This window comes from Vanessa cardui, chromosome 8 (assembly GCF_905220365.1).
Source record: "Vanessa cardui chromosome 8, ilVanCard2.1, whole genome shotgun sequence".
NCBI lineage: Eukaryota > Metazoa > Arthropoda > Insecta > Lepidoptera > Nymphalidae > Vanessa > Vanessa cardui.
The window spans coordinates 5,933,854-5,945,868 of NC_061130.1; positions in this window are offsets into that span (position 1 = coordinate 5,933,854).

The following is a 12,015-nucleotide window of genomic DNA, read 5'->3' on the forward strand; positions in this document are numbered from 1 at the left end:
CGATTCAGAACTGTATTGCGAACAATTGATGAGATTGAAGCAAGAAATTGAGAGAAAGCGGCCAGAATTGATCAACAGAAGGGGTGTGGTTTTTCACCATCTTTAGCCACTCAACAAAAATTACGAGAGTTTGGCTGGGAGGTATTAATGCATCCGCCGTATAGTCCTGACTTTGCACCTTCAGATTTTCATCTGTTTCGGTCTCTGCAGAATTCCTTAGGCAGTGTCAGGTTAACATCACGAGAGTACTGCCAAAACCACTTGTCGCAGTTTTTCGATCAGAAGCCCCAAAATTTTTACAGCAATGGGATCATGTCACTACCAACAAGATGGCAAAAAGTTATGGAAAAAAATGGCACCTACATACTTTAGTCAAATGTAAATAAACTATAAAAAAAAACTTTTTGAATTTTCATATAAAATACGAAGAAACTTTTTCCCCAACCTATTATCTATGTCACAATCAAGTTTGCCCACGATGTTGTTACCTTTAAATAAAAGATTAATTTTTAAATTCGAAATTTGAATGTTGTTAGTATAAACACTTCCGGAAAGCATGTGAAGCCGTTGGTCCTGCGCCTGAATTTTTTTCACTTGTTTTCAACTGCAGTGTACTTGTGTTTTCGCTCACACTTATGCATTTTCCTATTGTTTGTAAAAGTTATTTATGCAGTTACATTTATATTATAATTATATATTTATTAAACTCATATTTTGTCATTGTATTATACGTAAGTGAAATACATTACATTGCGTCGTTCGCAAGGCTTTAAATAATAATAAAAAAGGGTTCACTCGGGTAATATTAAGAATAAAAATGTCTGGAACCGATTTAATGTTAATAAGAGATGTTTGTTATAATTTTATTATATATAGTTTATTATTTTATTTCAATCTCATAATTATAAAATTAAACAAATAATATTATGTATATATACCATAAGATTACAAAATTCGTTACATTACAATTTATCTCGTCAGAATGTAAACTGTCTGAAATATTGTGAACCGTAAAATATGATTGCATTGGCTTTCACGCGATCCTTCTGTTAAGCGAAAAAGTTAATCTGACGAAGATATTGCTAGTTCTCATAAAAATAGAATAAGTCTTAAGAAAAAATAAAATGAAAGCAAAGAAGAGGAACCATTCAACAAAATACCCACATTAATGGAAATAGAACTAGAACACCAAGTTCCATACAAAGGTTTAACAACAAGAACAGAGACGTATCTATATTACCAGACAAGCTGTTCAAAATCAATTTATATCAGAGTAACTGAAAAGGGAAAGAAGTTTATTGACTAAGCCGAGACTAGAAGTAGACTAGTCACTATAGTTTTCTATCTGTTTGACTTTGAGAGTAGTATAGTGATTATTTGATTCGATAATGGTCATAGTTGTGAAAGCATTTAGTGGATTTGGTTAATTCATAATGAAAATATGTACGTCGATTGCATTGTGCGGCGTACTAAGGTTGCAAGCCATCTTTACAATTTCTTGCTTTCAAGGTCATAGCACTAATAAAATATCATATTTATTTTTGACACATTTACAGATTTGTCATTTTATTTCAAACCTTGCGGTATAAAATTGCGGGAATCGATTTAGTTTTTACAATACGAAGAAATAATCTGTCTCAAACTAATCGATCACAGGTATATAGTTATTATATCTTGTCATTCTCTTTCTTACCTGCTAGTATCAGACAATCGGCCAGTATTAATCGTGAACAATTAAAATATTACATTACAACATATTCTAAAAATAGTCAATCGACATATTATTAACTAAATTGTTCTAATAAATTATAGTTATACAATGTGTAACAAAAAATAACTCTATCACTTATATTAAATTTAAACTATAAAAGCATTGTAAATGTGTGATATGTTTTTTCACTAGTTAGATATTGTTCAAACATTTTTAAAATTTGTAGTTACAACATCAAAATACGTAAAACCACTAACAGTGTAAAACTATATGCACAAAGAAAACAAAATTGAACAAAAACAAAACGATATAAGCTCCAAAAATCTAAATGTTTTTGTTATTCCTTTCTCTTTTGGCATATCTGTATTCCATAGTCAATCGGCATATCGCTTGTATTACTCTCTCTTAGGTAAATCTAGTAACGAGTAAATGAACAAATCAAGATGTTTGTCGTCCAAGTAATTTACATTAGGCAATTTATATACAAGAAAATACAAAATAAACTAGTTACTAAACTATAGGTATTTATTCAATTATGTATCCATACACGAATAATATTCGAATTTATTAAGAATAAGAGTATATAGGTACTGCCAAAATGCGTTAGTTTCTTTCGGCTGTTTGATGACGAAATGAGTTGTGATCAACTTGCTGCGCAAAGTTTCAATAGTATTGTTCTACGAAAGAATCGCTTGTATCGTAAAGAGGGCGAAGATTTAAAATAGGTAGTACCCAAAAGTACAAGATGACAAATATTCCAACGTAAACATGACGCGATAGGCCATTCTTGAAATACGTAAAGGTATGTTTACGTTCAAGTTTAATAAGGAAATGGCGGATCCAGAAGAAGGCTTTCTTCGTACTATTCCAAATATTGACTTACATAAACTATTTAGGCCCGTTTATAAAGTGTTAAGGGAAGTCAATAACTTTAACTAATTGTAGATAGTTTTCCAATTCTTAAAGTATTCTTAAAGCTCTTTGAAATACAAAAATGAAACCAACAGTTTTAACAATTTTATATGCTTTAAGCTTATTTTGATATCTTGTCAGAACTATTTTTGATCGAGGCATATCCTTTACTTCATTCGAGTTTAAAAGTTTCTGCACAGTACACGAAGTTTCTTATGTAGTTAACGCGGTTTCAGCTTCAGGGGGCACTTAGAGCGATATAATCGTAGTTTTAGATTCACTAACGTCTAATGATGCGTTAAGAGAGAATAAATTGGATCAAGAAGTAAATAAAATTCAACAGTGATGAATTAATAATATTAGTAATAGTGATGAATAAGTTTGAGGAGTTTGAATATATAATAACAAATATTAGAACGCCTCAAAATCAAAATAAACTTCATTCAAGTGGGCTTTTACAAGCACTTTTGAATCGTCATTTAATAATTAAGTGAAGCTACCACCTCAATTATGCAGTTGGATTTATATTATTATCATATTTTTTTTTACATTAACAGAATGTCATACATATCCTACTGCTGGGCTAAGGCCTCCTCTTCCTCTGACGAGAAGGTTTTGAGCATATTCCACCACGCTGCTCCATTACGGGTTGGTGGATACACATGTGCGAGAATTTCGCTGAAATTGGACACATGCAGGTTTCCTCACGATGTTTTTCTTCACCGCTGAGCACGAGATGAATTCTAAACACAAATTAAGCACATGAATATCCAGTGTAATACTCATGCTATCTAATACTTGCTTTTGTTTTTTCACTGTAAGGTTTTCTGCGTCCCATCTGACTTTTGTTTTTTTTATCTGAACGCTGTACTATGTAACACACATGAAGGCACATAAAATAGCATAAATAAGACAAAACAACCTCGTGGACAGGACGTCTGTGGAGCATAATAAAATCATAAAAAAATCTATACTGTGTAACAAAACTAATTTTTCTAATGAATCTTGTTTTTTCAACACATATGTTTGTTCTGTGACCTTTCCGTTGATTTATTTAAATTATTTACTTTTGTGTTTTTAGCCTGCAAATGTCCGTCTGCTGAACAAAGGCCTCCTTTCCCAACAAGGAGAAAGTTTGGAAAGCCCACTCGACCACGTTGCTTCATTGTAGGTTAATGAATATCAATGTTAAAAACTGAGTTTGATCCCGCAAGCTTCGGTTGTTATTATGCACGCATTCTAAACATTTGGGCTTGAGCAATGTAGCTTTGTTGCATTCCACAAAATGATTCTTATTAATCAACCAGGTAATAAGGCTTTGTTAATATAACTTAACAGTTATTTTATATAGGATATATATATTTCTCTCGCTGAATAATTTGATTTGTTGATGCGAACGTTTCTTTTATTTCTTTTTCTTAACAAACGAGGAATATATAATCATTTGTTCACTATCAGTATTATTTATAGCATTTATCAAAAGATATTCACAGATTTTTTATTACGATTGAACTACGTAACAGCATAATATATTTATTAATAATTGAATCGGTTGTAGGCATAGTAGGGGGTTGTGTTCGTCAGTACTATATTTCAATAAAAGGCATGTCTGTTTGTAATTAATCAAAATGATAAATCAATCAGGCTATTTTATTATTAATGCATTTGTCTTTGAATTGTGAAATTTGTACGTGAGTCATTTAGAATTCGAAAATTAGTGAGACTAGTCAGTTCCTTCTGTAGTTATGAAGTTGAAATGTATATTTTTTGCCATGTTGTTTTACCGGCTAACTTTTACAAAGGCGCAATGCCCAGCACCCGTGCTTTTGTCTATGGGATATGTAGTCGAACATGCAGTTTGGCGCGGATGGCATCAAGCAAATATTTACACGACTGACTTGGAATCAGGTATTCAAATTTAAATGATAGTTTATTAATATGTCATAATATTAATTATGACATATTAATAAACTATTTATATATTATAAATTAATAAAGTATTGATTGAATCAAGATGGCCCAGTAGCATAAACGCATGCTTATTAACCGATTATTGCGGGTCAGCAAACCCAGGCAAGCATCACTGAATTTCTTAATTAGTGTTTATAATTGATTTCGTGCTCGTCTGTGAAGGAAAACATCGTGAGAAAACCTGTATGTATTTGATTTCAATAAAATTCTTCTCTATCTATTGACTAAGAATAAATATTTGAGTAAAAATGGTAATAAATACTAGGTATATACAGAATAAAATCAACAGTACGGTTTTCGCTTAGGGGTTTATTCTCAAAAAAACATTTTGTACACGTTTTATACAGTTGGGAAACAAAAGATGCCCAAATTTAGGGTGTAATCTTTGTTATTTGATAGAAAATTACCAAAGTTCACTTTATTAATGAGGATGTGCTATTTTAAAATTTACGATATAATGTGCGGTGGGTGGTCGTAACCGCATATAGACATTGACGCTATTAGAAATATTAACAATTCCATACAGCGCCTGTGAGAAACCAACTTCGCAACTTAGAAGTTATGGCCTTTGTGCTTGTAATAACGCTGGCTGACTTTTCATATTAAAATACAACAATACCTAAGTAGTGTGTAGCGAGAGTAAGTGATTTGTCGGTATCGTCTATCCACGCGAACTTGTAGCAAAACCACACAGGGTAGGTTTGTTATCAAACTTTCTTTAAATAATAAAAGCGTTCGTTCTCAAACAGTTTTTATTTATCACATTAATTAACATGATATACATATAATAAAAAGCTTTTATTTTGATCTAATGATTTTAATCTAATTCAAGTATTAGGTAAGGGGATTTTTTTACATATAATTATTGCGATTACCTTGGCCATCCAATTACTAGATGAAACTTACCAAAATTGCATGAAAATCTCAAAGAAAAAGTTGAACTATTTTGTTCATTTTTCTTTTCTTTTTTTAAACGTTTATGTAAGCAAAAGCTTAAGATTTAAAATGTTACCTGTTGTGTTTCTATGCATAAATAGAAGTTTAAAAATCAAAATCAAAATAAACTTTATTCAAGTAGGCTTTTACAAGCACTTTTGAATCGTCGTTTTACAATTAAATGAAGCTACCACAGGTTCGGAAGGTAGATTCTACCGAGAAGAACCGACAAGAAAATCGGTAGTAACTCTTTTTCAACATTTAAAAAATACAAAGTCATGTTAGTTAATATAGACTTAATACACTTAGTTACGATAATGTTTTAAATATTGAAGATAAGATCGATCATTTATTGTAATCACTTAGTAAGACGGAGAGGTACGCTCATTTTTTATTGGGTCTATTCATGCGTAATAAAGGCATTTTTCCAGCAAGAATAAAAAAGGGTACTTAATGAAGCAAACTCGATAAATAAGTGTAAAGCCTGAGATTAGCGGTTGACTAACTGAAAATAAAGTCCCTATTACCTTATTATTTACAAATATAATGTAAGATTAACTGTACATACAAATCGTGTCTTTAAATATATTTATTTTTGAGGAATTAAAGCAAAACCAAAATAAATGCGAATAAAAAAGAAACTGTAGAATGATATAATAATAAAAACCAGAAATACGTATAGTGTGCTATTATTGTAAAAAAAATTAATGTACACGTATATAGTTATTTCGAATATCCACATTACAATCGCACATCGCAATATGATGTATCTTTAGCAATTCCACCTATTTATAATTAACTTCATTAATATTTATAAATGACTTAACAACCATAATATCGCTCTCATTGACATTGTCCAATGATCAATTAACAAAATCATTATGTGATCCATTGTACACTTACGATACAATAACAATATCGTAGTTGGTGTTCATACTTGTTTACCCGTATGTGATAGTACAATGAAACACAAAGTTCATAAAATGACAACATTATATTTTTAACGTCGAGACTCCATATGTAATGGGGTGAACTACATATGAGGGGTGGGGTGAAATGAAACGAGATGAAGCTATGTACTTCTTTCATGTAATTTCTTTATAAAAACAATTTATTTATTTGCGGTTTTTCATGCATACTTTTTGTAGGTAAGGATTTACATAACGTTAAATTCTTAATTTGTATTTGCTTGGTCGGGGAGGTGTTGGTTATCCTATGTAAATTTTTATACATGATAGCTGCGTGTAGGAAGAATTGTATGATGATCGGTCGAGTAAACAAGATAACTTGTAATTGCAAATTAAAAAGTAATTACTAATGTTATCATATCATTTACGGCGTAACTTAATTGTACATTGTAAATGTAATGCAATTTTAATTGAAATCCTTTCAATATTGAATAGCTATTGTGTCTTCTCTTTTGGATATGGAGAAAATTACTGGCCGGCTTGATGTAGCCGATATGACGGTGTTCTTGGGAATAGAATTGGATTCCGGACTTCAGTGGAGTCCCCACTTATCATCCCTAGCAGGAAGACTCAGCTCCGCAGCATACGCGGTTACAAAAGTTAGACAATTAACTGATATTCATACCGCTCATTTAGTTTATTTTGGTTATTTTCACAAAATTATGTCATATGGCATATTACTTTGGAGTAACGCTGCAGATATTGAATCTGTCTTTATTTTACAAAAGAGAGCAATCCGGTCTATTTATAATCTTGGAGCTAGAGACTAGGGGTAAGGATAAGCTTATAACGCCAAGTTTTCAACTCCACAAAGTCAACAAATCTTTCTTGGGGCAAGTTATCCGTTTCTATAATAAAATTCCGTAGACATTTTTAACTTTACCTCTTCGTAAATTCAAATCGTTTATAAAAAATATATTGGTAAAAAAGGCGTATTACTCGATACAAGATTTTGTAGATGATAAAAACGCGTGGAATTAATACCTGTTGACTTCCAGGCAGGATATATTAATTTAAATAATTGTATTAACTAACATGACTTTGTAATTTTTAAATATTGAAAAAGAGTAACTACTGAGTTTCTCGCAGGTTCTTCTCGGTAGAATCTACTTTCCGAACCGGTGGTAGCTTCACTTAATTGTTAATTGACGATTCAAAAGTGCTTGTCAAAATCCCACTTGAATAAAGTTTATTTTGATTTTGATTTTGATTAAAACTTAAATAACTTCATGATTTAAAAATAATAGCCTGTCATAAAAGTCAGTCAGAACATTTTGAACACTAATATATGATATGAGATAAGGTGTCTCTCTTATTTTTGCTATGTGTTACATCGTCGCTCTAAAATGAAGTCCAAAAGGAATACACAATTTTCTATAAAACCCCATGATCTATCGTGGTGCCGCACGCTATTATTTTAGAGACCTTTTACAACTAAAGTGGCATTTAAAGTTATGAGTAAATGAGGAGTAATTATTCTCTTTATAAAAACTATGAATGAAACGAAAATTTGTAGCAGTGGTGTTTCCTTTACCAAGGGTACACATAATATTTTCGTTTTAACTCCCAGCTGTATAAGTAAATCGAGTATAAATGAAGTCACCATATATTTTCGTGGGTGTCTTAAGAACTAACATAGGAGTTTTTTTTATCTTCACGATGTGATGTGAAAGCAATCGTTTTTCCATCGAGAAAAAAAGAGTTTTATTTTCAACCGCATACAATTAAGCATGTAAATGCTTCAAACATTTCCGAAGAGCGATATGACGTCAAATAGCAGGTTAGGTAAGTTTGCGAACCATCGATCGCAAAAAAATGGCCGAATGTCAAACTATCGACTAGAGGAAACGATAGTTATTAGAGTTTAACATGTAGAACACGTTTTTTATATATATTTGATGAAGGCAAAATTATGATGAAGTTGTTTTGATTAGTATAATAAAATAAAACGCTTCATTAAGCAAATTACAATTTATTAAATTCAGTGTAAAATTATTGTGAAATCGGAAGAATAGAGGTAAAACCAAGCCAATGTCGACCTTTATTTACATTAAATGTAGACTGAATGAGTCCGTGGTTGACCATTGAATGTTTTTAACAAAATGATATGTAGGTATTAATCTCACTGCAGATTAATTACTAATGGCAGTTTGGAGTAATAACATACACGCGTCGATTTTAGAACTCGCTTTTGTTATTGTTTTCACCGATCAAAATCATAATAAAAAATTGTACAAATTAATTTAATATCAAACTTTATTCATTGAATTCTAATTTATAAATGATTTAATGATTCTAGTCCTATATATTAATAGGTACATATTATATTTATATATTTTTTTAAATTAATGTATTATTAAAATACATGCAATGCAATATAATATCTTTAGTAACATATTTAAGTTGGTTTGGTTTGATATATTCTTAAATTATATGTTAATTATAGCTGGTGGATCGTGTATCCTCACGAAAGCAGTATATTGTCACATAACTAATACCTACTCGTATCTGCTATATAATGCCAGTGATGGATCATGTATCCTTACGAAAGCAATGTATTGTCACATAAAACTTCACTTCAAGAAGTTCATTTGATTATATATAATCTTATCCTAGGTTTCTAAAGACCCAGAGCCGCGAGCCTTCCCAGGCCAGTCAGACACCGAGAGTAACTACTGAGTTTTCAGTTGTTCTCGGTAGAATCTACATTCAAAATCGGTGGTAGTAGTTAGATATAAATCCGTCTATCCGAACTGAATTTGATGAAATTTGCATTGAAACAAATTTGAACTCCAAGGAAGGATATAGGCTACTTTTCAACCGACTTCAAAAAGAAGGAGGTTATCATATCGTCTGTTTTTTTTTTTTTATTTATGTTTGTTACCTCATAACTTTTTACTGGGTGGACCGATTTTGATAATTTTTTTTTGTATGAATGGTAGTGCTTCCCGTGGGGTACCATTTTAATTTTAATTTTTTTTTTCCGATGATGGTATCCGTATGAAAACGACATAAGTCTTAAATTTGCATTATGTATGTGCGCGATAAATAGGTGAATAACTCAAACTTGGTTGGCACAATTTTGATTATTCTTTTTTTATTATAAAGGATATACTTTAAGGGTAGTTTGGTGAAAGTTTGGTAAGGTTCTGAGCATAGGATCTATGACAAATTAAGGGAACGGGAGGGAACGGAACAATTCTGAGGAGCACGTTAGCAATACTCGGTTGAATCTTTTATTTATGGGTTATTTGGATATTTGATCACCTTCCGGAACGTGGTTATGTTCATGTAATTGTCATAATCGAATATTGTAATCAATTAGCGACCCGCCCCGACTTCTCACGGGTGCAATACTGATACTAAATATACTAAAGAATTTGTTTATTTACGACATCACATTGCAAACTTCTAAAAATGTCAGTGTTTCTTTACTATATTGTTCATGTATTATATACACAAACCTTCCCCTTGAATTACACTATCTATTAAAAAAAACCGCATCAAAATCCGTTGCGTAGATTTAAAGATATAGGGACAGAGAAAGCGACTTTTTTTTTGGCTTACAGTTAGGGTGCGATTTGGGGCAGAATTTCTTACTGTTTTTAATCAAATTTTGTGTATATGATGTAATGTCATATGATGTACGACATATAATAGCTCTTTTGCAAAGTTTTTTGAGGTCGATTACAGCTCTTTCGAGGGTGGTACCTTGTAGTTTATGCCGTATGACGTATTAAAGCCGCATTTTCGAAAGTCTATTTTTGCTTTATTCGAAAGTTTCTTTTGAAACTGTCCCCGAAGTAGTTTCTGATTTATATAAACGGCACGCTTAATCTATCCATATTAAGAAAAAAATGTTAGTCTGCATCAGCTTCACTTAAAATAAAAAAATAAATAAAATTTTCACAAAAAGAAAAATCGACTTCAAACAAAACACTATTTTAAAACAAATAAAAATGCACTAAAAAGTAATAAAAATAATTGCATATTTAACATATTTTTGAGAGTTCTCCTAGGTAAAATGAAATGAAAAATATTAGACTACTTAAAAGTCGATTTACGATTATATAATGTAGTTATAAATATTGCTATATTTGGAGTCGGTTTGTTTGAAGTCGGTTTTTCTTTTTGTTAAAATTTTATTTATTAATAAAATAATATAATATTTTGATTAACATGTAAGCTTTCTCGATATTTCCATTAAGTCGTCGGGGTTACTGTGTACAGTTGTGTGTGTACGAAATAATCAGCAACGTAATTATCAAACTCCAACGTCAACATCAATCAGCAGTTAGTATTAGTTAAACAACTATTAAATTGGCTGATAGAAATTGTATTTCTGTTTCTGTTACGCTAAGACGCCATCTCATGACTATAAACACAAAATCGTGATCCGCAGAATCAACTATCTAAGATTATTGAGCTATAAGAAACGAATTATCCCGTATGACACAATGTTTAATATCGAGTGAGTTTCTTAGCTCAAGAGCGCAGTCTGTAAGCGTGGGAATTTATTTCCGAATACACACATAGATATTTTACAATAATACATTTGCATTTCACGGTGTATCGTACGCATCCCCTGAAATAATTACTTGCTTTTTGTCGTTGCAACAAATAAATTATATTTTCATTGCGTATTCACAACGTAGGATTTATAAAAATACATTTAAATACGAGTAATGTATGTAGCTATAAGGTTGTCACTCGCGAAATCAATTTTAAATTGTTTGTTAGCAAATTGTGCGGTCAGAGTGCAATAAGATGCCTAATATACCTAATGATTTTTAGATTTTCAACTACTTTTGTCTAAATAAATAATTATTATTTTGTGAATATTTTAAGCTTGGTAGCTATATCAAATAAGAGTGTAGACACATTAAATAATCACTTACTAATATTTAATAAATAAAAATAACGGAAGCATATATTAATTACATTGCTTTTTTTTAATTCACTAAAATCTATTAAATAAACACAAAAATATTACAATTTGACAATTATTACGATAACAGCGATAATAAAAAAATACCTAACACAATTTTTTTATACATTACAATCCTTAAAAGAAAAAACTAATAATACATTTACAACAAAAAAAAAAAACAATAATTGTTTGGTGTTATGGGGGATAAAAAACCTGTCTTGGTTTGTCTTGGTTAAACAAGTCAATGACACAAGAAAATGTTTTTTATGAAATAACTCAATTAAAATTATTTTATATTAGGTACATAAAATTATATATATATTTTATATTAGGTAAATATAGTTATTTAATATGTGCTTAACTCTGTTCTAAAAAATCGCTGTGTGCTACATGATGGTCAGCACGGCTTCACGCGTGGTTTGTCAACAGAAACTGCAATAATGAGTTTAAAGCACACTGTTAAATATTATACGAACAGGCGCACACCGATGTACGCTTGTTTCTTGGACCCCAGTAAAGCTTTCGATCTGGTCTCATACGACCAGAAGATCTTATGGCGTAAGTTGGAAGGCATAGGGCTGCACTGA